The following is a 25,780-nucleotide window of genomic DNA, read 5'->3' as shown; positions in this document are numbered from 1 at the left end:
AAAAATCGAAATTAGGGAAGTCATGGTCAGAATCTTATTGTGTTTTTCATCCTCTACAGGTTGCTACCGGGTATTAACAATCATGACCATTGCAGTTTTAGTGTAACAATCATATTTTTTTATCATATCTAATTGTATATCAATGATTGTTTGCTTAAACAATTAAAATTATTCCTTAAATTTACCTTAATTTGTCTGCAAAATGATAATCTATGGTCCTCATTGTCCAGTTCTAAAATGTGAATAGGGTACGCAATTTATTATGATAGAAGTGTTTGTTTACAGGGTCCTGGACAAGGAGAAGTGTCAACAGTCCAGCAGTTATTGGGGCGGGGCTAGGAATCTTCCAAATCCAGACATGTCCACTGTGCTAGCCAGCATGGATGTCTTCATATCACTGTATGCTGGGCAGTATGAAGGTAAATCATTGCTAGCTATCCATCTAATCAGTGCTCTATGTAACATGTCCGGTATTCTGTTTATTAGCATGACTGAGTCAATTCCAATTTTGCAGCGTTAAACACTCCAAAGGACACCAAATTCATGGAGGGACACAAGAAGTCAGGTCCTCTGTCAGGACACCATAGTTTGTCATATATGGTGTTTATATTTGCAGGTTGCGAGGGCTGGAGGGACGGCATAGAAAAGATGGCAGTTAGCTTCAAATCGTGCCCCTACCTTTACTACTACCAGAGTCTACTGTACCCTTTATATCATGTAAATATTGGCAGGTTGCGAGGGCTGGAGGGACAGCATAGAAAAAACGGCAGCTAGCCTCAAATGGGGCCTTTACTACTACCAGAGTCTGCTGTACCCTTTATATCATGTAAATATTGGCAGGTTGGGAGGGCTGGAGGGATGGCATAGAAAAGATGGCAGCTAGCCACAAATCGTGCCCCTACCTCTACTACTACCAGGGTCGGCTGTACCCTTTATATCATTGTAAATATTGGCAGGTTGCGAGGGCTGGAGGGATGGCATAGAAAAGATGGCGGCTAGCCTCAAATCGTGCCCCTACCTTTACTATTACCAGAGTCTGCTGTATGCCTTGCTTGGAGATGCCGGAAAATCGAGGGAGGCTTATACAATGCTCAAGCACAAGTAAGATTGAAAAGTATTCATTCCAAGCCTTTTACTTGGAAGAGAAACATCAATAATATAAGACAAGATATACTTTCTGTATTTTCTAAATATTTATATATATTGGCATTTGGTAAGATTTTGTCTTTACCTTCTAAGCTCTCTGGAACATGTAGTGCTCAGGGTGAACTTTTCCCCCTGTCCTGCATCTGTCCTTTGTCTGTCCGGCGTCCGGCAACATTTGCATCAAATGACATCTCCTCTTAAACCACCTTGCCAATTTAGCTGAAACTTTGCTGGGATGTGCCTTGGAAGGTTCCTTTTTAAAATTGGTCAAAGAAATGAATTCCATGCAGAAGTTTGGTTGCCATGGCAACAAAAGGGTTATCTTCTTGACAAAAACCATGAGGCCCAGAGCTAAGATATTTGGTGTGTTACTTTGTCTACTTTTCCTCAACCAAATTTGTTCGAATTATGGCCCTATGTTCAAATTTGGCGCCACCCATTTTCTCAAACCACATAGCCTAGACCTATTATATTTGTTATGTTCCATCATATAATGGCCCTCTACCAAGTTTGTTCAAATTATGACCCTGAGAATAAAGCTGGCCAACTTTTGACCTGCTTTCTTATTTTTGAAGCTACAGCAATGGAATTTGGACCCTGTGTACCATTTGTACAGTTTTGATAACAAACATTTATGTTGTCATTGGATGATCTTGACTGTGACCTTTTGAAATACATTCCCTTTATAATATTATATCCACACAATGGTAAACAAAAGATTTCACGTAATGGTAAACAGACTATTTCCACCAAATTGTAAAGCAAATTTTTCTATGCAATGGTGAACAGAATTTCCACACAATGGTTTACAGAATGTTTCCATGCAATTGTTAACAGAATATTTCCATGCAGTAGTGAACAGAATATTTCCATGCAATGGTGAACAGAATATTTCCACACAATGGTTAACACTTAACAGTATATTTCCACGCATGGTAACAGAATATTTCCACACAATGGTAAACCGAATATTTCCATTTTATATATCTAATTTCTCTCATTAATTATGCCGCCCTTCGAAGAAGAGGGGTATATTGCTTTGCACAGGCATGTCGGTATGTCGGTCGGTCGGTTGGTCGGTCGGTCGGTCGGTCGGTCGGTCGGTCCGTCGGTAGACAAAAGCTTGTCCGAGTGATAACTCAACAATTCCTGGACGTATGGTCATCAAACTTGACATGAAGGTTGGGCCTGACCAGTAGATGACCCCTATTGATTTTAGGGCTCATCGGGTCAAAGGTCAAGGTCACAGTGACCTTTAATGGTAAAATGATTCTAAAGCTTGTCCGAGTGATAACTCAACAATGCCTAGACCTATGGTCATCAAACTTGATATGGAAGTTTGGCCTGACCAGTAGATGACCCCTATTGTTTTTGGGGGTCATCAGGCCAAAGGTCAAGGTCACAGTGACCTGGAATGGTAAAAGGATGTCCAAGTGATAACTCGACAATGCCTGCACCCTTGGCCCTCGTTCTTGACTTGGAGGTTGGGCCTGACCAGTAGCTGACCCCTATTGTTTTTGGGGCTCATAGGGTCAAAGATCAAGGTCACAGTGACCTTGAATGGTAAAAGGTTGTCCGAGTGATAACTCAACAATGCCTGCACCCATGGCCCTCATAATTGAGTTGGAGGTTGGGCCTGACCAGTAGATGACCCCTATTGTTTTTGGGGGTCATCGGGCCAAAGGTCAAGGTCACAGTGACCTTGAATGGTAAAAGGTTGTCCATGTGATAACTCAACAATGCCTGCACCCATGGCCCTCAAACTTGACTTTCAGGTTGGGCCTGACCAGTAAATGACCCCTATTGTTTTTGGGGGTCATCGGGCCAAAGGTCAAGGTCACAGTGACCTTGAATGGTAAAAGGTTGTCCGTGTGATTACTTGACAATGCCTGCACCTATGGCCCTCAAACTTGACTTGGAGGTTGGGCCTGACCAGTAGATGGCCCCTATTGATTTTAGGGGTCATTGGGCCAAAGGTCAAGGTAACAGTGACTTTGAACGATAAAAGGTTGCCCGAGTGATAACTCAACAATGCCTGCGCCCATGGCCCTCAAACTTGACTTGGAGGTTGGGCCTGACCAGTAGATGACCCCTATTGATTTAAGGGGTCAAAGGTCAAGGTCACAGTGATCTTGAAAGCAAACTAGACAATTCCTGGACGTATGGTAATCAAACTTGACATGAAGGTTGGGCCTGACCAGTAGATGACCCCTCTTGACTTTGGGGGTCATCAGACCAAGGTCAAGGTCACAGTAACCTTTAACGCAAAAAAAAGTTAACAAATCTTCTCCCAGTGATATCTCAACAATGCCTAAATCTATGATCATTAAACTTGACATGAAAGTTGGGCCTGACCAGGAGATGACCCTTATTGATTTCAGGAGTCATTGGGTCAAAGGTCAGGTTCACAGTGACCTTGAATGCGAAAATGTTTCAAGTGATAATTGGACAATGCCTGCACCCATGGCCCTCAAACTTGACTTGGAGTTGTGTCTGACCTGTAGATGACCCCTTATGATTTAAGGGGTCAAAGGTCAAGGTTACAGTGACCTTGAATGAAAAATGCTTGTCTGTGTGATAACTTGTCAATGCCTGCACCCATGGCCCTCAAACTTAATATTTAGATTTTTGGTGACCAGCTGATGACTACTATGGATTTTGAGGTCATAGAGTCAAAGGTCATGGTCATAACACACTCAATCCTCAAACTTTGAATGGTCATAATCTTAAAACTGCCTCAACGGCATACAATGTCAGCGACAAATCAGCTGTCATTTCGGTCCATGCATATTTCATTCAATTGTCCATATAATCCTGACAACATGGCGCTCAGGGGGGGCATAATGTTTGACAAACATCTCCTGTTACTTCTTGGGTTTCATTTCTTATTTTTATTAACAAGTGCTCAAACTAATTAGTTGCCTATACCTATACCTATGTGTTCCAGCTCAATGATTGTGCCTGGTGCCGGTGTATTGGCCCTGCTTGGCAAAAGGAAGTGGTCTCCATGGCAACCACTATTAGAGATGAAGCAACAGTCTATACCTCCACTCAAGGTCATATGGAGAGTGCAGCTCCAACACTGCAGACTACAAGATGATAGGTATGTATTCATATTAGCGTTACTTACTTTAATGCAATTATATTGGATTTACCGGGTATAAAAGAAACAAGTTCATAATGTTATCATTCGAGCGACATCTCATGATTTTGGGCCTTTGCACATATGTTTGCTTTTGTCATTTCATAGGGTTTTTGAATTAAAAGACATTTCAGGAAGTAATACTGAAAATCTCATGATGATTTTACTAACATTGCGTTAGAAACGTGTTTACAAGGGAGTCCATTTTTTGCACATTTTTTAATATTAAATTTGACGTAACGTCCATGACATCATTATGAAAGTCTAATATTGAATTGATGTGCAGCATAAACAAATCAAAACTACAACTAGCTTATAATTTAAGGTGTTTTCTTGGCTTAATTTTTTATGTAACATAAAAAAAGGAAAACAATTGATGATTCATTGTTATATTTTAATCCATTGGGTCATTTTAAACGCATACTATAAATGCAGTCGAAATGAATTGGGATGATTTCCTTGGTTGCTATGCAAACATGAGTTGACTTATAGACAAAAATTGTTGAAAAATTATGCACCAATGACAGTCCTTTAAAAGATATAATTTCAGAGGAAATTTATATACATTTTCGGATGAAATTTATACATAGAAAAAATAATAAATTTTCCCTTTTTTATGTATGATTGTTTTATTTGTAATAATTATGTCAAAAGGCTCAAAATCGCAAGATGCGGTTCATTTTTCAAGCTTGCTACACATGTTGCAAGAAATGATATGCACAAAAACAGCAAGGCCCAAATCTCTGGCATCAATTATTGAAGATTGAAGAGATATTATAAGAGATTTATATTAAATAAAATAAATTTTGTTTGTGATAATGATAGCACGCTTCTCAGGTATATGTTGTGTAATTGCTTGTCCATCTTAGCATGATTGTAAATTAAATTATACATGACCTTGACTCCAGTCTCAGTCCCCAGGAAGCCCAGCTGTGCAGCAAGGCACTAAACTTGAGGATCAACGAGCGGGGGCTCATATGTGGGGACCTTCAGCAAGCCCTACCCCCAATGAGGGACCTCAACTTTGATCCCTACACTGGGTATGATCTTATGGAAAGATATATACTATATTATGTATTTGCCCTTAAAAATCAACTTATCATATCTCATCGTCGGCAACCACTGTATTTTCTTCCATTATACTTCATTCATACTGTGGGAAAATTAACAGACAAAATCTTGTTTATATGCATATGCATGAGGCAGGGGAGACAACATTTCTTCCAATGAAATCACATGTTACAATTAAATACATGTACTCTTCAATAACCCTGTATGTAAGTTGTCTTTGTAGGTGAGTGGTTTCATTGACTGTTTATAATTTGTAGTGAGCTGGCAAACCGACAGTGATTTTTTTTCTGAAATATATATACCGCCAGTGCCTTGCAAATTGGGAAAAAAAAGTCCAGATTGGGAAAAATACAAAATAAGAACAAAATAGCAAATATAACGGCAAATATACATGTTTTCACCTTCTTATGCATACATTATGCTTTAAAGAGTAAGTGTTGTCAAGATTTTGTTTATTTTTCAAGAAATTCATTGCTTTCTATTCATCAACATATGGTAATCTGCATTTATCAAATTGGGAAAAAATTATAACTTTTTGGGAAAAATGGACATTTTTTCACAAGGGGAAACAGCCTTTAGAAGGCAGTATATTGCACACAAAAAATCACTTACTAAGTTCAAACAGAACTTTTGCTACAATACTTTGTCAATGGGAAAACATTAGAATGAGTGTCTGTGCATATTTCTGCATTGTTTACTTTCTGAATGAATTAAACTGCCTCATTAATTATTCATGATAACAAGGTTTTCATAGTCAAATCACCCATGGCACACAATGAGACATAGGGCAGCTATGATTGAATTTAAAAGATTGATGTTTTAAAGTAGGAAAAAAAAAAAGTCTATAGAATCCCTTAAGTGGCTAAAGCTGAAGTTACTATACTTACTTTTTGGTTATTCATTATGATAAGTATTTTCATGATTGTAATATTTTAGAATTTTGATTAAGATTCTGTTTAAAAGGGAAGTATTTCTACACTTTATTTACCTTCATTTAAAACATGATTTTTTTCTTAATCTCAAGTTTCTCCATATATAACATATAAAATATATTATATACCAATATTATCTTGGATATTTTGAATTTATGTATAATGGAATGCTATTTCAGTGCTCATGTATTGAGCCCTGGTAGTGGACACACAAGTGCCTGGCAGTCTGCATTTCATCATAGCGAGCATGACTCAGGTGAGTTGTTGTACACCAAGTCATTTTTATTGAGTGCATAAGAAGTGTACAGAGGTAATTTCAGAATGAGCAATTTTATAAGCTTGTCCAATTTACAAAGTCTGGGTATCTTCGTAGCCTTGGTCGTGTTGTCATCGGCAATGATGGCGTCAGCAGCTTTGGGCAAATATTTTTCATTTAGTCTTTAACTAGTGAGGCCCTTAACTGACTTAAGAAATAGTGGAGTTATTTCCGTTTCATGGCCCTTAACTGACTTAAGAAATAGTGGAGTTATTTCCGTTTCATGGCCCTTAACTGACTTAAGAAATAGTGGAGTTATTTCCGTTTCATGGCCCTTAACTGACTTAAGAAATAGTGGAGTTATTTCCGTTTCATGGCCCTTAACTGACTTAAGAAATAGTGGAGTTATTTCCGTTTCATGGCCCTTAACTGACTTAAGAAATAGTGGAGTTATTTCCGTTTCATGGCCCTTAACTGACTTAAGAAATAGTGGAGTTATTTCCGTTTCAAGACCCTTAACTGACTTAAGAAATAGTGGAGTTATTTCCGTTTCAAAACCCTTAACTGACTTAAGAAATAGTAGAGTTATTTCCATTTCAATGCCCTTAACTGACTTAAGAAATAGTGGAGTTATTTCAATTTCCAAGACCCTAAATTGACTTAAGAAATAGTGAAGTTATTTCCATTTTCAAGACCCTTAACTGACTTAAGAAATAGTGGAGTTATTCCCATTTTCAAGGCCCTTAACTGACTTAAGAAATAGTGGAGTTATTCCCATTTTCAAGACCCTTAACTGACTTAAGAAATAGTGGAGTTATTCCCATTTTCAAGACCCTTAACTGGCTAAAGAAATAGTGGAGTTATTCCCATTTTCAAGACCCTTAACTGACTTAAGAAATAGTGGAGTTATTCCCATTTTCAAGACCCTTAACTGGCTAAAGAAATAGTGGAGTTATTTCCATTTCAATGCCCTTAACTGGCTAAAGAAATAGTGGAGTTATTCCCATTTTCAAGGCCCTTAACTGACTTAAGAAATAGTAGAGTTATTCCCATTTTCAAGACCCTTAACTGACTTAAGAAATAGTGAAGTTATTCCCATTTTCAAGACCCTTAACTGGCTAAAGAAATAGTGGAGTTATTTCCATTTCAATGCCCTTAACTGGCTAAAGAAATAGTGGTGTTATTCTCCTTTTCAAGGCCCTTAACTGACTTAAGAAATAGTAGAGTTATTCCCATTTTCAAGACCCTTAACTGACTTAAGAAATAGTGGAGTTATTCCCATTTCCAAGGCCCTTATCTAGCTATTAAACGAAATAGTGGATCTATTCCCATTTTCAAGGCCCTTAACTGACATAAGAAATAGTGGAGTTATTCCCATTTTCAAGGCCCTTAACTGGCTAACCAAATAGTGGTGTTATTCCCATTTCCAAGGCCCTTATCTGGCTAAAGAAATTGTGGAGTTATCCCATTTTCAAGGCCCTTAACTGGCTAAAGAAATAGTGGAGTTATTCCCATTTTCAAGGCTCTTAACTGGCTAAAGAAATAGTGGAGTTATTCCCATTTTCAAGACCCTTAACTGGCTAAAGAAATAGTGGAGTTATTCCCATTTTCAAGGCCCTTAACTGGCTAAAGAAATAGTGGAGTTATTCCCATTTTCAAGGCCCTTAACTGGCTTAAGTAATAGTGGAGTCGTTCCCTTTGTATTATACCAGCTTGTAACTGTATGCATGATCAAGCTAAAATGATTAAGTTAAAACTTAACTATTTCAATCAAACAACTTTCTTTAATTTCAAAATATTCTCCATAGGACAAATCATATAAAGGTATTCTGTATATTGATGAAAAACTGTTGAGATTAATATGTTCACGAGGTTCCACATTGTACTGTAACACATTATCTGCATTCTCACAGATGGATGGTTTTGACAACTTTTTATTTGTTGTCTTTGAATGAGCCATTTTTGCGTAAATGTCTGGACACCAGTGATATAAGAAGGCTGACGAAAATCAGATCGCAGGTTTTCATATTTATGATAAATTTTTTTGATGTTTTATGCATTTTTCTTAAAGCGTTAGTAACGCTTTTAGCTATAAAACATTAATTTTCGACATAAATATGAAACACTGCGATCTGCGATTTTTTGCCAGCAGTCTTATATCACTGGTTGTTAGATATCATATTTATGCAAAAATTGGCTCACTCCAAGCCAAAAAATAAAAAGGTTGTCAAAACGGTAAATCTGTGAGAGTGCAGCTTTAATGTTTTTGTTGCCAGAAAACAAAAAAACATTCAGCATAACATTGACCTTGAAATGGATTATCACATGTATTTTTTAGTAGCTCCTGTTAAATGCCCATTTCCTGTGCCGACTCCATGCCAGATCTACATGGGAAAAGATGGTACCACGGTTCACTTGATCAATCCGAAAAAGGATAATGAAATGGAAGAGATGGCTCCAAAGAAGCCGAGCCCATTTCTTCTCCAATGGAGAGACTCCAGTGGAAAATCGGCAAAGTTGAACCTGATGCTTATATTTAAAGACAAATGTAAAGGGGTAAGATATACGAGTATTAGCATTCACAGTTTTTTGTATAGAGATAAATTGACTCCGGTATCTTATGAACTGCAATACAAAATTGTTTATCAGTTTTTTGCTCTGATTGGATAAGTATGATATCATTTAACCAATGATAAACAACGTTACAAATATCAACTATTGTTTTGAATTTGATTACCTTTCTCTAAAGAGAATACTGTAAATTAATCATTTATATTCGTCGACAAAAAGTTTTGTGGTTTTTAGAAAATCGCTACTTTCATGGACATTTAAATTTGTTGATTTTCCATTTTAAATTAAAACAATTTGTAACCACACTTTATATTTGTCGACATAAAGTTCCGTGGTTTTGAGAAAATCACTACCGTAGTTTCATGGACATTAAAATTTGTTGATTTTCCATTTTAAATTAAAACAATGTGTAACTAGCTCACCCCCTTATGTTGCCCTATTGTAACCACACTCGCCCCCTTATGTTGCCCTATTGTAACCACACTCGCCCCCTTATGTTGCCCTATTGTAACCACGCCCATCCCCTTACGTTGCCCTATTGTAACCACACTCGCCCCCTTATGTTGCCCTATTGTAACCACACTCGCCCCCTTATGTTGCCCTATTGTAACCACACTCGCCCCCTTATGTTGCCCTATTGTAACCACACTCGCCCCCTTATGTTGCCCTATTGAAACCACACTCGCCCCCTTATGTTGCCCTATTGTAACCACACTCGCCCCCTTATGTTGCCCTATTGTAACCACACTCGCCCCCTTATGTTGCCCTATTGTAACCACACTCGCCCCCTTATGTTGCCCTATTGTAACCACACCCATCCCCTTACGTTGCCCTATTGTAACCACACTCGCCCCCTTATGTTGCCCTATTGTAACCACACTCACCCCTTATGTTGCCCTATTGTAACCACACTCGCCCCCTTATGTTGCCCTATTGTAACCACACTCACCCCCTTATGTTGCCCTATTGTAACCACACTCGCCCCCTTATGTTGCCCTATTGTAACCACACTCGCCCCCTTATGTTGCCCTATTGTAACCACACTCGCCCCCTTATGTTGCCCTATTGTAACCACACTCGCCCCCTTATGTTGCCCTATTGTAACCACACTCGCCCCCTTATGTTGCCCTATTGAAACCACACTGACCCCCTTATGTTGCCCTATTGAAACCACACTCGCCCCCTTATGTTGCCCTATTGAAACCACACTCACCCCCTTATGTTGCCCTATTGAAACCACACTCACCCCCTTATGTTGCCCTATTGAAACCACACTCACCCCCTTATGTTGCCCTATTGTAACCACACTCGCCCCCTTATGTTGCCCTATTGTAACCACACTCGCCCCCTTATGTTGCCCTATTGTAACCACACTCACCCCCTTATGTTGCCCTATTGTAACCACACTCGCCCCCTTATGTTGCCCTATTGAAACCACACTGACCCCCTTATGTTGCCCTATTAAACCACACTCGCCCCCTTATGTTGCCCTATTGTAACCACACTCGCCCCCTTATGTTGCCCTATTGTAACCACACTCGCCCCCTTATGTTGCCCTATTGTAACCACACTCGCCCCCTTATGTTGCCCTATTGAAACCACACTCGCCCCCTTATGTTGCCCTATTGTAACCACACTCGCCCCCTTATGTTGCCCTATTGTAACCACACTCGCCCCCTTATGTTGTAACCATGCTCTCCCGTTTATGTTGCCTTATTGTAAACATGCTCTCCATTTTATGTTGCCCTATTGTAACCATGCTCTCCATTTTATGTTGCCCTATTGTAACCATGCTCTCCATTTTATGTTGCCCTATTGTAACCATGCTCTCCATTTTATGTTGCCCTATTGTAACCATGCTCTCCATTTTATGTTGCCCTATTGTAACCATGCTCTCCATTTTATGTTGCCCTATTGTAACCATGCTCTCCATTTTATGTTGCCCTATTGTAACCATGCTCTCCATTTTATGTTGCCCTATTGTAACCATGCTCTCCATTTTATGTTGCCCTATTGTAACCATGCTCTCCATTTTATGTTGCCGTACAGTAACTACACTTACTCCCTTATATCTTACATTGTTTAGGACCTCATCAAGCTATTCCAGGGAGCCACATTATCAAAGGAAGACAAACAACTCAAGTTGGACCTTGTTGAACTTGCTTATAAAAAAGACGTTCAACTTTGTTCGATGGTAAGTATCTGTTGGATGTAAATTTGTGTTTATTTTCAGGCCAAAAAGAAAAGTAGTTTAGTTAGGGTTACATCCTTTTCCAAAACAGGTAGGGAAGGGAGGCTTTTTAAAAAAATGAACAAATTATTAGGCTTTACCCAAGAACGTTATTATCACCATTGGAGAATGGTGTCAAAGTAATCTTTTTAAAGGATTATAACAACATACACATTAAAACAAACACTTATTATTTAAAATTATTTTTTACCAACTGACTATAAAAACAGTAGGGTGACAGCTATTTTGTAGGTAGGGTCAGGAATTCTGAACCAAATGTATTTTTTAGACCTTAGTAATGACTGTTTAATGCTTGCATACCAGTTGATGGAACTGTTACAGCCTAGGAGTTGTTAACATCTTCGGCATGCAAAAATCTTTACCATGGCCATGACTCAAATGCCATTTATGAAATGCCAATGAAAATTTGTACAAATGTTACCAGAGACAGTACAAAAAAGAAGGTCAAGCCTATAACTTAGTTAATAACGCTACAAGATATTAACATGGAAAGTGTGTACATATGTGTTATTGTTACCTCAATTGTTGTTATGAACATGTACTTTTTTCCATGAGTACATTAGCGCCGCTGCTCAGACTTCGGAGACATTCTTTGATATAAGTGTTTGATTATATATGGTCAATTATCAGCACAAGACCACTATTAGTTATTTGGTCTGTTACTGACCTACTTTTGAAAAATGGGGTGTCTTTGAAATTTTAATTTTTGCCCCTTTAAATTTCAATGTCCCCCCCATTTTTCTGTAGGAGGTCAGTAACAGACCAAATAATTGATTTATTTCATCGACCACCTCTCATGAGCAAAAATGTTAAAACTATGATATAAGAATGGATGAATGACGGCCATTTTTGTCGACTATTGACTTTACTATCCCACTATAGAAAAATAGTGGGTCACCATGTGACTTCTCTTATCCAATAAAAAGGTCAGTGGGAGGTGAAATAAACTTATTTGTGGGTCGAACTCCTTAAAGTTCTCTTTTTCTAAGTTATGTGTGAAGCAATATTTTTTGCCATTTCAGTTCCTGTATTTGGCTGTTACCTATTTACAGGACTTCTAAAGACTGGCTATTTCTATACCGATTTTGACCATGCCGGACAGATTTCAATAACAGAAAATGGCTTAAATATTTTCTGAAATTTATTTGAAAACATCGGTGTAATTTGTACTTTTTCTGATCTGTGTAAATTGAATTCACTGTTTTTACTCACATGAAAAAGATGTCATATTCGCCATCTTTTCTCTCATGAAACAATGTTCGCACTTTAGCTATGACGAGCAATTATCTTAAAGCATGTCATTGTTAATCTGCGAAAGCCTTGAAATTCTCAATTAATTAACCTAGTCATACCCTAATTCTATAGGATATCAACAGCAATATGCTTGAGTAACTGAAGAGACTGACAGCTGAGTGTGCCGATCACGTCATTTTAAGAAAATATTATGAAAAAATCATTGTCGCCTTTTGTCGCAAATGGTAACTATAGTGATAGCGAGTGGGAACCCTTACTCATGTACAGTACACTCATGGTGTAAAACGCACCCAATTTTTATGAGTTAAACATGATAATGTATAGTCAAGCCTTGTTTGCTTGAACTCTCAGGGACCGGTGAAAATACCTCCAGCCTCAAAAAATTCAAGCCAAGCGGGAATGCTTACCTTAAGTATAAAGAAATTGATCCATTAAATCACATTCGAGAAACGAGTAATTCAAGCAAAGCGCTTTCAAGCCAACGGGGCTTGGCTGTATTGAAATTAATAAAAAAAATGCATCAACCTTTATAATTTTGCCTCTTGAAATTTGACAGGTTACCTAAAAGAAGAAAAATGTTTTATTAATATGAATTATTCAATATATTTAAGGTCATTGATGTTGCTTTTAATAAAGTCACAGAGGCAAGAAAGAAAGTGGCAAAGCAGGAAAAAGTGAAAAAATGGGACAAACAGATGGCAGACTTGTCAGGATTGTGGAAATCAGATTTTATAGACTTTCAAGTGTGGCTGTCACAGGAGCCAGTAATCCTGGATGATGTTATTGTTCTTACAGTCAGCTGCAATGGACAAAATAAACCCCAGCTGGTGGTAGGTTTATTTTGAGCTCTATCGTTTTTTAAAGCTGCACTCTCACAGATTGGACGCTGACAATTTTTTTATTTATTGTCTTGGGATAACCCAATTTATGCGAAAATGCGTGGAGACCAGTCATATAAGACTGCTGACAAAAGATGAGATTGCAGATTTTTATTTTTATGTTAAAAAAATGATGTTTAATGCATTTTTGTTAAATCGTTAGTAAAGCAATAAAATATTAATTTTCGACCTTAAATCTGAAAATCTGCGATCTGATCTTTTGTCAGCAGTCTTTAATCACCGGTTTGCAGAAATTACTGCAAAAGTTACCTCATTCCAAAACAAAAAATAAAAAAGTTGTAAAAACGGTAAATCTGTGAGGGTGCAGCTTAAGGAAGAAAAAATACTGGAATGTTGAGATCCTATTATAGCTGGGTGTGGACCAAGGTAGCCGATTGTCACTTAACTGCGGGTTCCTGCAAAACTGTTTATACATTTCATGCAGTAAGGCTACTCCAGTTTTTCCCACAACTCAAGACCACACTATTGCGCAACATCGTTACATCAACAGTAACTTAGCTGAATTTAATATAATTTGCTTCTCAATTGTTGTAGAATAATTAAGTTCAAACTGAAAGTAAAAGTAAATTGTTGTGAAATTTTAAATTCCTCGGAAAAAAAAATGATGCAAAAATTCTCTCTTTAAAGAGCACTGGACTAGAATTCATAGACCATCTTAAGTCATTTCCTAACTTAAGTCAATTTTCTTTGTTTATCATATCACTGGTCATTTGGCATAATAACTTATTAATATCTGAAATATTTAACTTTCATTGATTTTATTGAACATACAAATGTTAATTTCATAAACACTTAAACTTTTAATTTGACTATGAAGATTTTAAGAAATCGACTTAAGCTTGGATTTAACTTAAGATGTAACATGGCCCAGGCACTTTTAGGGCTCATTTTCATTATGAAACCTAGGAGCAACTTCATTCTAAGATTAGATTTTCAACAGAAATACCGCACTTTCGAAAATCTCCCAAAGGTAAGAACTCATTTCCAAGATTATTGATGAAACAGGGTCCCGTTCCCTAAGAATGGACAAATGCCTTTGCGCCACTTAATGAACCATCCTTCAATGTTAAATCCACCATCAACATCGCAGATGTTATTTGCCAACATGAAAAGCTTTTCAAAATTAAAAAAAATGTTCTTGTCGTATATTTCACCATGTGTTGTAACATGAAATACGGATACTTTTTATTTGCGTCTTTAGAAATTGAGGTTTTAAGTTGTTAGATTTATGAATTGCATGTAATAATAATGCTATATATTTCAGTTTGTGGATACCAAATCCCGTGAAAGGTTTCTGGATGTGAAAACATGCAGGGTCTCACACTCTCCAACATCCAATTTTCGAGTAATATTGCCAAACAGCAGTGATTTTTTTATATACCGCCCCTGGGACACAAGGTAAGTTCATGTTAAGTTACTGTATAATTTTGGATATGAAATGAAAATTGAATGATAGCAGCGAAAGCTTGCATGTAAGCAATTCATACAATTCTCAACCAGTATTTGCCTAGCTACAGTGACTTTTAGCTTTTCTGTTTTAACAAAAAAAAAAAAATCAGTTTTTGTCATACTGTGAAATCATTTATATTCGTTGGCATGAAATTTCATGGTTTTCTGAAAATTTACATTTTCGTGGGTACTTGAATTTGTGGTTTTTCATTTTTGAAAAAAATTCCGAAGCTGCGATCATCCTAAATCGTCTGCAAAATCTCCACGTGATGGGCATGAGATTTCAATCTTCTACGACACACGGTTTATGACACTCGCTTAAGTGGTCCAACATGCCAATTAGAGCATATACCCATCTTAAATATTTCATTTAAGAAAAAAAATGGAGACCGACACTAAACACGCACATCTTGTAAACCTGGAGATGTTCATGGACAGCACACGCTACAGCACGTGTTCATCATTTGCTTAATAAAAAACACAATGAAATGATTTGGTTTATGATTTGTTTAAGGCAGATATAATATATTACCAAAACAATTATAGTCAGATATACAGTGAGTTCGGTATTTACGCTGTATACTGGGACCTCTGTAAAGAATATACTACAGTATGTACATAACAAGGCAATTGAAAAAGTGAATAAAGGTTCTATATTTCGTGGGATCTTGAATTCGTGGATCACCCAACCCACGAAAACCACGAATATTAATGCCCCATGAACATTAATGCCCCACGAACATTAATGCCCCACGAACATTAATGCCCCACGAACATTAATCATTTCACAGTAGTTTTATTTATCAGTAGAGATGTCAGCTTTTTTCATAAAACAGAACTTTAACCTCGGTCATAGTTCTCCAACCCTTTAAGATGTTTAAATGAAACTTGATACCCAACTTGCAAGAGACAATATGTATAATGGTTTGTACAGCAAGGCCCATAACTCTGGCTTAATGGTTGAGTTATGCCCCATTTTCAACTTAAAAAAACAGGCCATGAACACAGCCCTTGGCTAGGACTTGGGGCTTTTTATAAATATAAATCATGGGCACTGTACCTGGTCTTAGAAATACACCTGTACAAATAAGATAATTTTTTATTTCTTATTCTGCACAATCTTTTTCAGTTTCCCTATTGGGTTGGTTAACAAATTTGGCGAGCTTGTGCAAGAAGTCAAATATGACAACAATGGAAGTGACAGGTTCACACCAGTTGTCCTTGGACCTGATTTCTATGTTCAGATTGAAAAAACCAGGTAGGCGATGATTTATATGTTCATGGTTAAACTTGTTATAATAGATTACTTTAACATGACTGAATTTGGTAAAATTTTGAAGGGGTTTGATTTTTTCAATGTTTCATGAATTGATCAGTTCCAGAATTGTATGTAGCTAACTATTCCCTTTCTTTGATTAGATGTATGTCATCTCAAATTGCAATTGTCTGAAAATTAAAAATGTCTGACCTAAAAAAAAAAATGACAGCAAAATTTAAGCAATCTTTTTTTTACCTCACCTAAGCACAAAGTACACAGCGTGAGCTATTTTAAGGTGATCTTCTCTTCAGAAAGTATTGGCCCTATTTCAAAATAATTTCACAGTAGTGTCACTTAGGTGACCCTCTGTCAAATTCCTTCACACCATGTTGATTCATAAAAAACATGATTTCCAGGGGCTGGGCTAGTTACCACTGAAGTCTATTATTGAAAAAACTTTAAAAATCTTCTCTTCAAAAAACGAAATTCAAAATAATTTCACAGACACGTTCCTTAGGCGATCATTAATCAAATAACTTTACCCCAATGTGATTCATAAAAAACATGGCTGCCAAGGGCGGGGCTGGTTTTCACTATATGTCTTTATGGAAATCTTTGATAATCTTTTCTTAAAAAAATATTGGCCTGATTTCACAACATTTTCATATATTTGTTCCTTAATTGACCTGTTTATCATCTTTTTGTTAGTTTTTTTTTCTCATTTTTTATTCCTTTTTATAATTATTTTATTGTTTTACTGTCATTGAAGATTTCGACGTCAAACTTCATGAACTCATTCACAGTAACAATGTGCTCTTTTGTGATAAGTTTTGTGACAAGGTATGCAAATCCAACTTAAATATTGTAAGTTATGGCACTTTGAAACTTTTTTAGTAAATACATACTTTCATGTTTTTATATGAGTGGGCGTCCAGTATGTCTTCCGATTAATCACTTAAGAACCCTTTGTCCAATTAGGTGAACAATATAGGTCCATCTTTGCTCTTTAGTTTATTGGGTAAATCACTGTTCTGATATTTTATTTTTTTAATGTTTCTTGGTTACGGGACTGATAATATCTGGTATGTGTTTCTGATGTGGATTAGAATATGCGACCTTGGGAATCATTATTGTGCTTTATTGAAATGTCATAATTTAGTTTTCATAAACTATGTATGGAAAGGAATAAGAAGTGGCGCATCGCTTCTGGGACCAATAATCATACTCAAGGTTGCTGAGACAAATTAGGGCCGGTGGCCAGACAGGATTTTATAGTACAGCCTTATTCACTTGAAATGTCTATCTTGTGTGCAAGCATGATATTCCCAGTGAATAATGTCATGCTTAAAACTCCACTCTAGCAACCCCATGTTGAATGAATCAAGCCCAACAACATTCTTCACTCTTATTGTTTATTTATAATGTAGCTTTTGTCATTATTCTTTTATTTTGTTTTGTTGATGTTGCCTTATATTGTAATGATCTCAAGTGAGATTTTGAGGATAACAAGGGTTGAACTACACAGCTTTATTTATCCACATACTCTTACAGTCTGCTTAGCATATGATCATTTCATTGTATAAGAAGAAAAGCTGTTACAGTCTGCTTCATAGTAATAGTAGATAAGCTTTAACAGTCTGTTTCAAAGTCTTAGAAGATAAGCTGTTACAGTCTGTTTCAAAGCATTAGAAGAAAGCTGTAACAGTCTGTTTCAAAGTCTTAGAGGATAAGCTGTAACAGTCTGTTTCAAAGTATTAGAAGATAAGCTGTAACAGTCTGTTTCAAAGTCTTAAAAGATAAGCTTTTACAGTCTGTTTCAAAGTATTAGAATATAAGAGAGTATAAGCTGTTTTAGTCTGTTTCAAAGTCTTAGATGTATAACTATTATATTCACATACATAAACATCCATGAAATAAGTATTTATGTTAAGCAGATTCCTGAATCAAAACTAAAGATATTTCTTTCAGTATTGCTCGAATTGCCATTGGTACTGGTGAGCAGAATAGTGAAAATGGTCCTTCAGTATGTAACATATGTGATGAGCATATTGTATGGACACTGGCTCCCTACATCACCGAAATGGTAAAGATAGCTGGAGACCCAACCATTGAAGAACTACGTGTGATCGGGGGGCAGTGCAAAACTGTTGTATGTTGCTGTACACCAGGGTATCGGGCTCTTGGTGACTGAAGTTATGGAATTTGTGGACATTGTGGTGAATGATAAAAGGTACACCTGTCATTTTTACAGCAGTGTGTTTGCGTAACACATGAAATAATGTTGTTTTTTATATCTGCACCAAGGAATGTGAGATAATGCTTTTAAAATAGCCCATAAAAAGATTTGGGGTAAAAATATAGGGTACGTTGGGGAATAAGAAACAACTAATAAAAAAGTTATTCTTTAAAGTCCGAATAAGCCTACTTTAAGATGAAATTTAATAAATTTTGAAGAGAAATTTTTTTTACCCTTGTGTATTGAAATGGGCGTCAAGATCATGATAACCAGTGGCAATAACATCAAAGTACAGCAGATATTTTCAGATTTCAGATTAACTTGTTAACCTTAGATTTCTTGTTTCTGTGAATGAAATTTGCACTTGCCTGAATTGTTAAAAAGAACTTCGTTAAACAGCTCTTATGTTAGTCTTTTAGTAATGCTTTTGAAAATTTGTTTAGACTTGGAAGTTTATGAATTTCTGTTCAAAAAAGTATCTTGTTATTATTGTTTGGTGTTTGAGAATAGTAAACAATCAAAACACTTAATTTGAACACTTGAAAAAATGTTGCTTTCATGAACATTATTTGATATTCCCTTTAAGATACATATACATGAAGGATGTATTATTGTAATGTTTAAATAAATTGAACAGAGTTAATTTATCTGCACTGAATAATTTTCTTCAGAAATCCTTTTTGGCAAATAAAAAAAGTATAACATTGTACGAAATTCATACCTAGATGTGTTGGAGGTAATCCATCCATCATTAGTAAAAAAAATTGCTGGTGTTATTTAAAAAATCCATGTTAAAAAATATAATGGTTAATCAATATTAATTCAATGTAGAAATAATCAAATATTCATGCTGAATATTAATATGTAAAATGCACCAACACATCTTTGCATCCTTATGATGGATGGCTTAGCTTAAATGTAATCATTTTATGCATCAGTTGTTACAACTGCCCCGATAGCTCAGTGAAAGAGTGTTTTCTTCGGGTGCGGATGTACGGGGGTTCAAACCCCAGCCGCGTTAAACTGAAATACTTTTAAATATGGTACCAGTAGCTTCCTTGCATAGCACTTAGCATTAAAAGGGTAGTACTCAGGACTGGTTCAACCGAGGAAAATTGTACTCCATGTTTAAAGAGGTCATTTTCGAAGAGCTAGGGTATCGCACTCGGATCTCTTGTATCTCACTCTGTTTCAACTCTTCTGTTGTCTGTCTAATGAAACTCAAATAATCAAACAAATCACCTGCTACAAAGAGCTTTCGATGTTGTTTGATTTTAACTTGCCGCCTAAAAATAAAAAGTTATCATATCTTTGCTAAGCTGAGCTTATCTTATTTCAGTGGAATGGTTTACTCTCTGAGCGAGGACAAGAAGGTTATTCTCGGGAACTTCGCGAACTCGAAAATTCTATCAGAGAAGTCTATAAGCACTGCCGAAGACAAGAGCATCACACAACTGGTAATCGCTGTAGAAAACAACCTCCTGTTTCTGGAAGTTGTTTCGGAAATGAGACCAGAAAATCTTGCGTTTGGCGCCAGTCCCATCTCGCATGTTGTGAATGTTCAGCTGTGTTTGACACTGCCAGGGTTTGCACAGGAGGTCTGCTTCATCGGAAAATTCTGTAAGTTTTATTTAAGGATTGATTACATTTTTCTTTTGTTTATGCTGTATGAACACAGTAGGGCACCTTGTTAATTTGTTTGCTTACCCTACTGCGTTCATACAGCGTCAACACAAGACGTGTGGCATCATTACTTATATTTCTAAAAAATTATATGTTACAATTAAATATTGGTGCTCCAGTATCTTTTGCAACTGAGTATTTGTTCTTCATGTAACCAATATCATGTTTGGATAAAGGAATAGCTGATTTTTGTAATGTTGTATGTCATTGGTTAAATGATGTGGCCATTATCCAATCAGAGTGCAATATTGAAATAAACAATGATGTCATAATTCCTTGTATGTAATTCAATATGAATGTCAATTTTTATCTATACAAAGGACTATGCAAATGTGAATATGATAAAATTAATGTTATTGATATTACAAGTAATATAACACATTTTTAATTGATGTTTGATATTTTTTTTGGTATTTGGTATTTTGCTATTTTATATAAAGTTTATAGGGTTTTTTCTTCATATTTTTACCATCTGTTGCTTAATTTAAATTAAGAAAAACAATCCCAGTAAAATAATGATAATACATAATTCTGATCACAAAGGTGAATTTATCGTTTATTGTATCATTTTCACTTGTAGATATCCTTGTGTCACTGACCCAGCATGACAAGGCTAGTGAACATTACCGGGAACATCTGTTCTACTACGACCTAGCGGGTAATCTCCATGGCGCCCTACCCTGCCTTGGGCGCGGTCCAAGATCATTTCTGCCCCTGTACCTGTCAGCTGCAGATGGGGGTGGGGAAGAAAGGGAGGCGGGCTGGAGGGTATATATGAGGGACGAAAGAGATGGCATCATTTGTGTGAAGCTTCATAAGCTGTGAATGGCAGAAATTACAGATGTGTAGATGTGTGTGTATATATGTATGTTGTAGGTGTTAGGCTATCATTAAGAAATTGTTAGTTTGAAGTGGCACAGTCTTGATTTTTTTTTACTTTTTTGAAAGGATATTTGGCTGAGTGATGACTTAACACTAAACTAAATAACACCATGCTACCACAAAACTGCTTTTTGCCTACCCCAGCGCCTGAGGCCAGTGAAGGGTAAAATCATTTTGGTGACTGCAAACACATTTTTTTTAAGGATGGCATGAGGAACTTTTGCAAGTTTCTAATCAAAATCTAATAAAAAGCTTGCATGAATTTTTTTTTCCTGATTATGGCGAAAACAATGTAGAAAAAAAGGGTTGTAGAGATTTGTTTCAAGTGTGTGTTTTTCTGAAACTAGGGAATACCAAACCAGTTTTCTTGAGGCTGCAAAAAGTCAGATTTCTTTTGTTTTTTGTTTAGATGAAATTTTAACTTACAGGAACATTATGCAACCATGTAGCTGTTGAATGTTGATGTTCGTTCGATTGTCTGTGTTTTGAAGAGAAAGGTTGATGTATTTTCATAGCCTTGGTGTCTGTGTCCGCTCGCACAAACTTGAACCTTTGTTATTATTAAAGAATTGTTCGAAATATTTAAATGAAATTTGGAAAACATGTTTCTAGAGTCAAAACACACATGGACAATAATGCCCATAACTAAGCTTTAAATAATTGTTGGGTCATGCCCCAATTCGGTCACACTCAACTAATTTCCTTTATATCAATAGGGAAAGCTTAAATGAGTCAAGACCACTGTCATTTCCTTGTCATGAATGAAACTAAAGTTTATAGCATGTTTTTGTATCAGATCATTTACACAACAGTTATTGCCTTGTTATTGATAAAAAACAGCTTAGGGCTGTTTATTCAAAACCATTTCTATGTCACTGATAGATTGAAATTAATGCAACACAAGAGTTGTTGCCCTTCAATTATTGAATCATTACTATGTAACACATTGACAGAAAGTTATGAAACTTATATGAAATGTATATATTAATGGTGTAATTGTTAACACATCAGTTTTGCCTAAATCAGAACAGTACTGCCAGAGTTATTGCCGTTTAATTATTTATAATATTTGTCATTCAGAGCGATAACTACTATCTACATATACTTTTTCCCTGAATATAACTTTGTTAAGCTAAAACTCATCAATAGAAAGCAATTACTTATACTTCACCACTTATCTATTTACAGAATTTCATAGTCATAATTACTTTTTTTGTTTACCGAACAAAGGCAACACAACATTTGCCCGAGGTCATCAGTTATTTCAAAACATAGGAACTGGGAATTTCATGACCGGGTAATTCAGGGAGAGACTGGGAAATAGTTCTGCCCTATGAATTTTCAGCCAGGGATACTATTTCACACATTTTCTCGTGATATATTCTTTTACATACTTATCCAATATATTGTTATATAACATTGTACTCATTTATTTCAAGTACTGTGATAATGCATTGTTTCTACCAGATTTTTATAACAAATATAATAATTCTACATTGTATGTTACAGGAGTGGTAAAGCTCAGGATTAATTTGAAATCAGGATTCTGAGCTTTTAACTTCAGACTGTTGTACAGTTGTCAAGTTTGACAAATGCATTATCCATGTTTTATCTATACAATTAATGGTTTACCTATATTTACCTTGTCTATCCTTATGCACTCTATTGTAATGTTAAGATTATATGTTATGTTGCAATGATAAACACTTATAATATGCTTTCTGGTGGTTTATAGAGATTTTTTTAATGAAATAATATTTATTTTTCACTGTTTCAAACAGTGAAAATATCAATTTGATATTTTTCACTGTTTTGAATTTAAGCCCTTTCTCACATCCAAATCAAACTACAAAGCATTCAGAGCAGGTAAACAATTTCAATGATGTCAGTTCCGAAATGATGTCAAGTTGCATACCATTTGGCGGGCTCTTTTGAAAAGTTGTCATTTAATACCCTTTTAATGCCTATGATAAAAGAAAAATTGTTTATGTCAGATGGCAATATATTTCACCTCATGAACACCATAAGCTAGTATTAAACTCCTTGGTGCGCCAGATATGAAATATTAATTTTGGTGCTCACTCGGTGACGTAAAATAAGATCTAACACTGGCCTAGGATCACTGTGTAGGAGATTGGTTTCATCACTGTCATTCGATTTCATTTCGTATGTGATAACAATTTACATGACACTTTACTTGAATACTCACTGTTCTGAGAAGACATTTTTCTGTGATTATGATAACCATTTAATATTCTTTACAGTATTAAATGTGATCCTTTCTTTACATCAAAACATGCTTCATTTACAATTTGATCCTTCTCTTTTTCGCTGTTATTTAATAACTTATTTATTTCATTACTAATTATTGATTGGCAATTTCATGCTTATTTCAGGCTGTTCAGATTTTTACTGTGATTTCCATTCTGTTTTTTGGAAGGATTTATGTGATTGAATGTTTATTAATATGTAAAACAAAACACTTTGTAAAATTTAGTTTTAATAATATTTTGAAAATATATTTGTTGTTGTTTTTTGTTGTTGAGGATTTATCGAGTTTCACACATGGGTACAGGGGCCTGGAGAGACACAGTATTGCTTACTTACTGCCACATCATTCTGGTTCAGTTATGTCCGGAGTTATGACCCTTACTGAAATAAGAAAAAAATCTCACCATCTTGTCATTAAATATCGTTCAGAATCATTGTTGAAAGTCAGAGCAATTGAACAAAGTTATGTTTGTGGAGTATAAGTGAGGCCATTTGTTAATATTATTTGCCTTGGGCCAGGCTATGTGCTGCATTCTGCATTGTATGTCTAAAGTAAACTGATCAAGTCATTGTGAATTCTAGAGACAAAAATTGTTTTAAATCAAGAGCTTAAATACCCCTGATCCTGCAGCCCCTTGCATTTGACAAGATGATCCCATTGAATTTTGAGGTCAACAGGTCAAGGTCTACATGTATGTCAGAGTGACCTTTAGAAATGAAATGGTTTGATCAATATCTTGAAACCGATGAAGTCCAGGGTCTTCAAATATCACAAGATTTTTCAGTTAATAAACCCTACTGACTTTAAAGTCATATGTTCAAAGATCAAGGGAACAGTGAACCTGAACAATAAAGTGATTTTGATCAAATCTCAAATAATTACGTCCAGTCTGTGTCCTCTTATTCTGAATAAGTTTGGCGTTGACAAGATTTTTAATGTTTTGGTCAAACAGTCAAATGTCAGTGTCACAGTGACATTACATATAAATTGTTTCCACCATTGACTCGAAAACGACTAAGGACATTTGTCATGGAACCCCTGATAGGTGATGAGCCCTACTGACTTTAACGTCAAACGTTAGATGGTCAAGGTCACAGTGACCTTTAGCAATCAAATGATATCCATCATTTCTCAACAATCATCAAGCCCAGGGTCCGCATATTTCAGAGAAGCAATGAGAAACTAGAGATTGTTTTTTTAAATAGCGCTTGTCTCCCCTATTGTGTAGTAGTAGCTGAGAAAAAAATAAATGATGGACATTAAATTTGTAATTTTGGACTGGAGACGAACCAACAGTGAAGTTTGGTTTATTCACCTGTAATAAATAGTGAACATCTACTGCGACCTTGACCTTTGACGTACTGATCTCAAAATCAATAGGGGTCATCTACTAGTCATGACCAACTAGCATACCAAGCATGAAGTTCCGGGGTACAAGCGTTCTTTAGTTATTGAGCAGAAACCACTTTTAAGCTTAAGGTCACTGCCAATATATCGTTTTTTACCTGAAGGTAACCGTGACCTTTGACATGTATCTATATTTTTGTGTATTTCTTATTCACATTTTAAAAAAATTAAGACAGAGGGTCACAATGCATCTTTTTGTGAGATATTGACATTTGACATTCTTTTTTTGTGTGTGAAATATACAAAAAAAATCCTGGAACAACAGTCCACACCAAACTTGGCGATTGGTTGAGGTGATCTTCCTTTAGATCTTAAACCAGTTACACTATAAATATTATTAGGGAGCTTGACACCAGATGGTCCAAAATTGACAATACGTTATTTCCACAAAACAAGCCTAGAATTGTCAATCAGAGCTTCGAGTATGAGGCTGACCAATTTACATGATTTAACAAATATTTTGTTGCCGATCAGCTAAATTTACCCGTTTAAAAATATGGCATAATATTTCCAAGTTTGTAGTGTGTATATTAAGTATGTGAAAGTCATGTGATTACCGAAGTACAGAAACATATACCAACGCTTTTGTTTAAACAAGCATATTCGTTGAATTGATATCCTTCGCCTGCTAAGGCAAAGTTCATGGATTGGAAATGAAAAGTAGTTGGAATATTCCTATATTAAAATGTAATATGGCTGCAGAGAAATGGACCGTTTTGAACTTTGGATATAAGATTGAGTTTGTTCTGAATTATTTGAAATAAAAGTTTTGTACATAGAGTAACATTTGTAATAATTTCTATGAATTTGAATGATTTCAAAGTGAAAGTTCAGATATGTCTGATAATTTCGAATTGGAAAAATATGGTACGCAAAAACTGCGAAAAATACATGTGAATTTATTGTTGTATCAAACCATCAGTAAGTAAGATTCAATGCAACGTTGTACAAAACAGTATCAATTATATGTATTTTTTTTGACAATTTTCTTTTTTTCTTGCAATTGTATCATCTGGTGTCTAGTCCCTTTAAAGCAGCAAGACAAACATGACTGACACTTATAGTTTATTT

General features: G+C 35.9%; 1 pseudogene; it reads left to right on the top strand.

Annotated features, from left to right (window-relative positions):
- LOC128237787 (uncharacterized) overlaps nt 1-23,536 on the top strand; it is a 30,959-nt pseudogene extending 7,423 nt beyond the window's left edge.
- The last annotated feature ends 2,244 nt before the right edge of the window (nt 23,537-25,780 follow it).

The sequence above is a fragment of the Mya arenaria genome, chromosome 6 (genome assembly GCF_026914265.1).
Source record: "Mya arenaria isolate MELC-2E11 chromosome 6, ASM2691426v1".
NCBI classification, from domain to species: Eukaryota; Metazoa; Mollusca; class Bivalvia; order Myida; family Myidae; genus Mya; species Mya arenaria.
The sequence above is the reverse complement of the archived record's forward strand: the minus strand, read 5'-3'. Positions and strand labels throughout refer to the sequence as shown.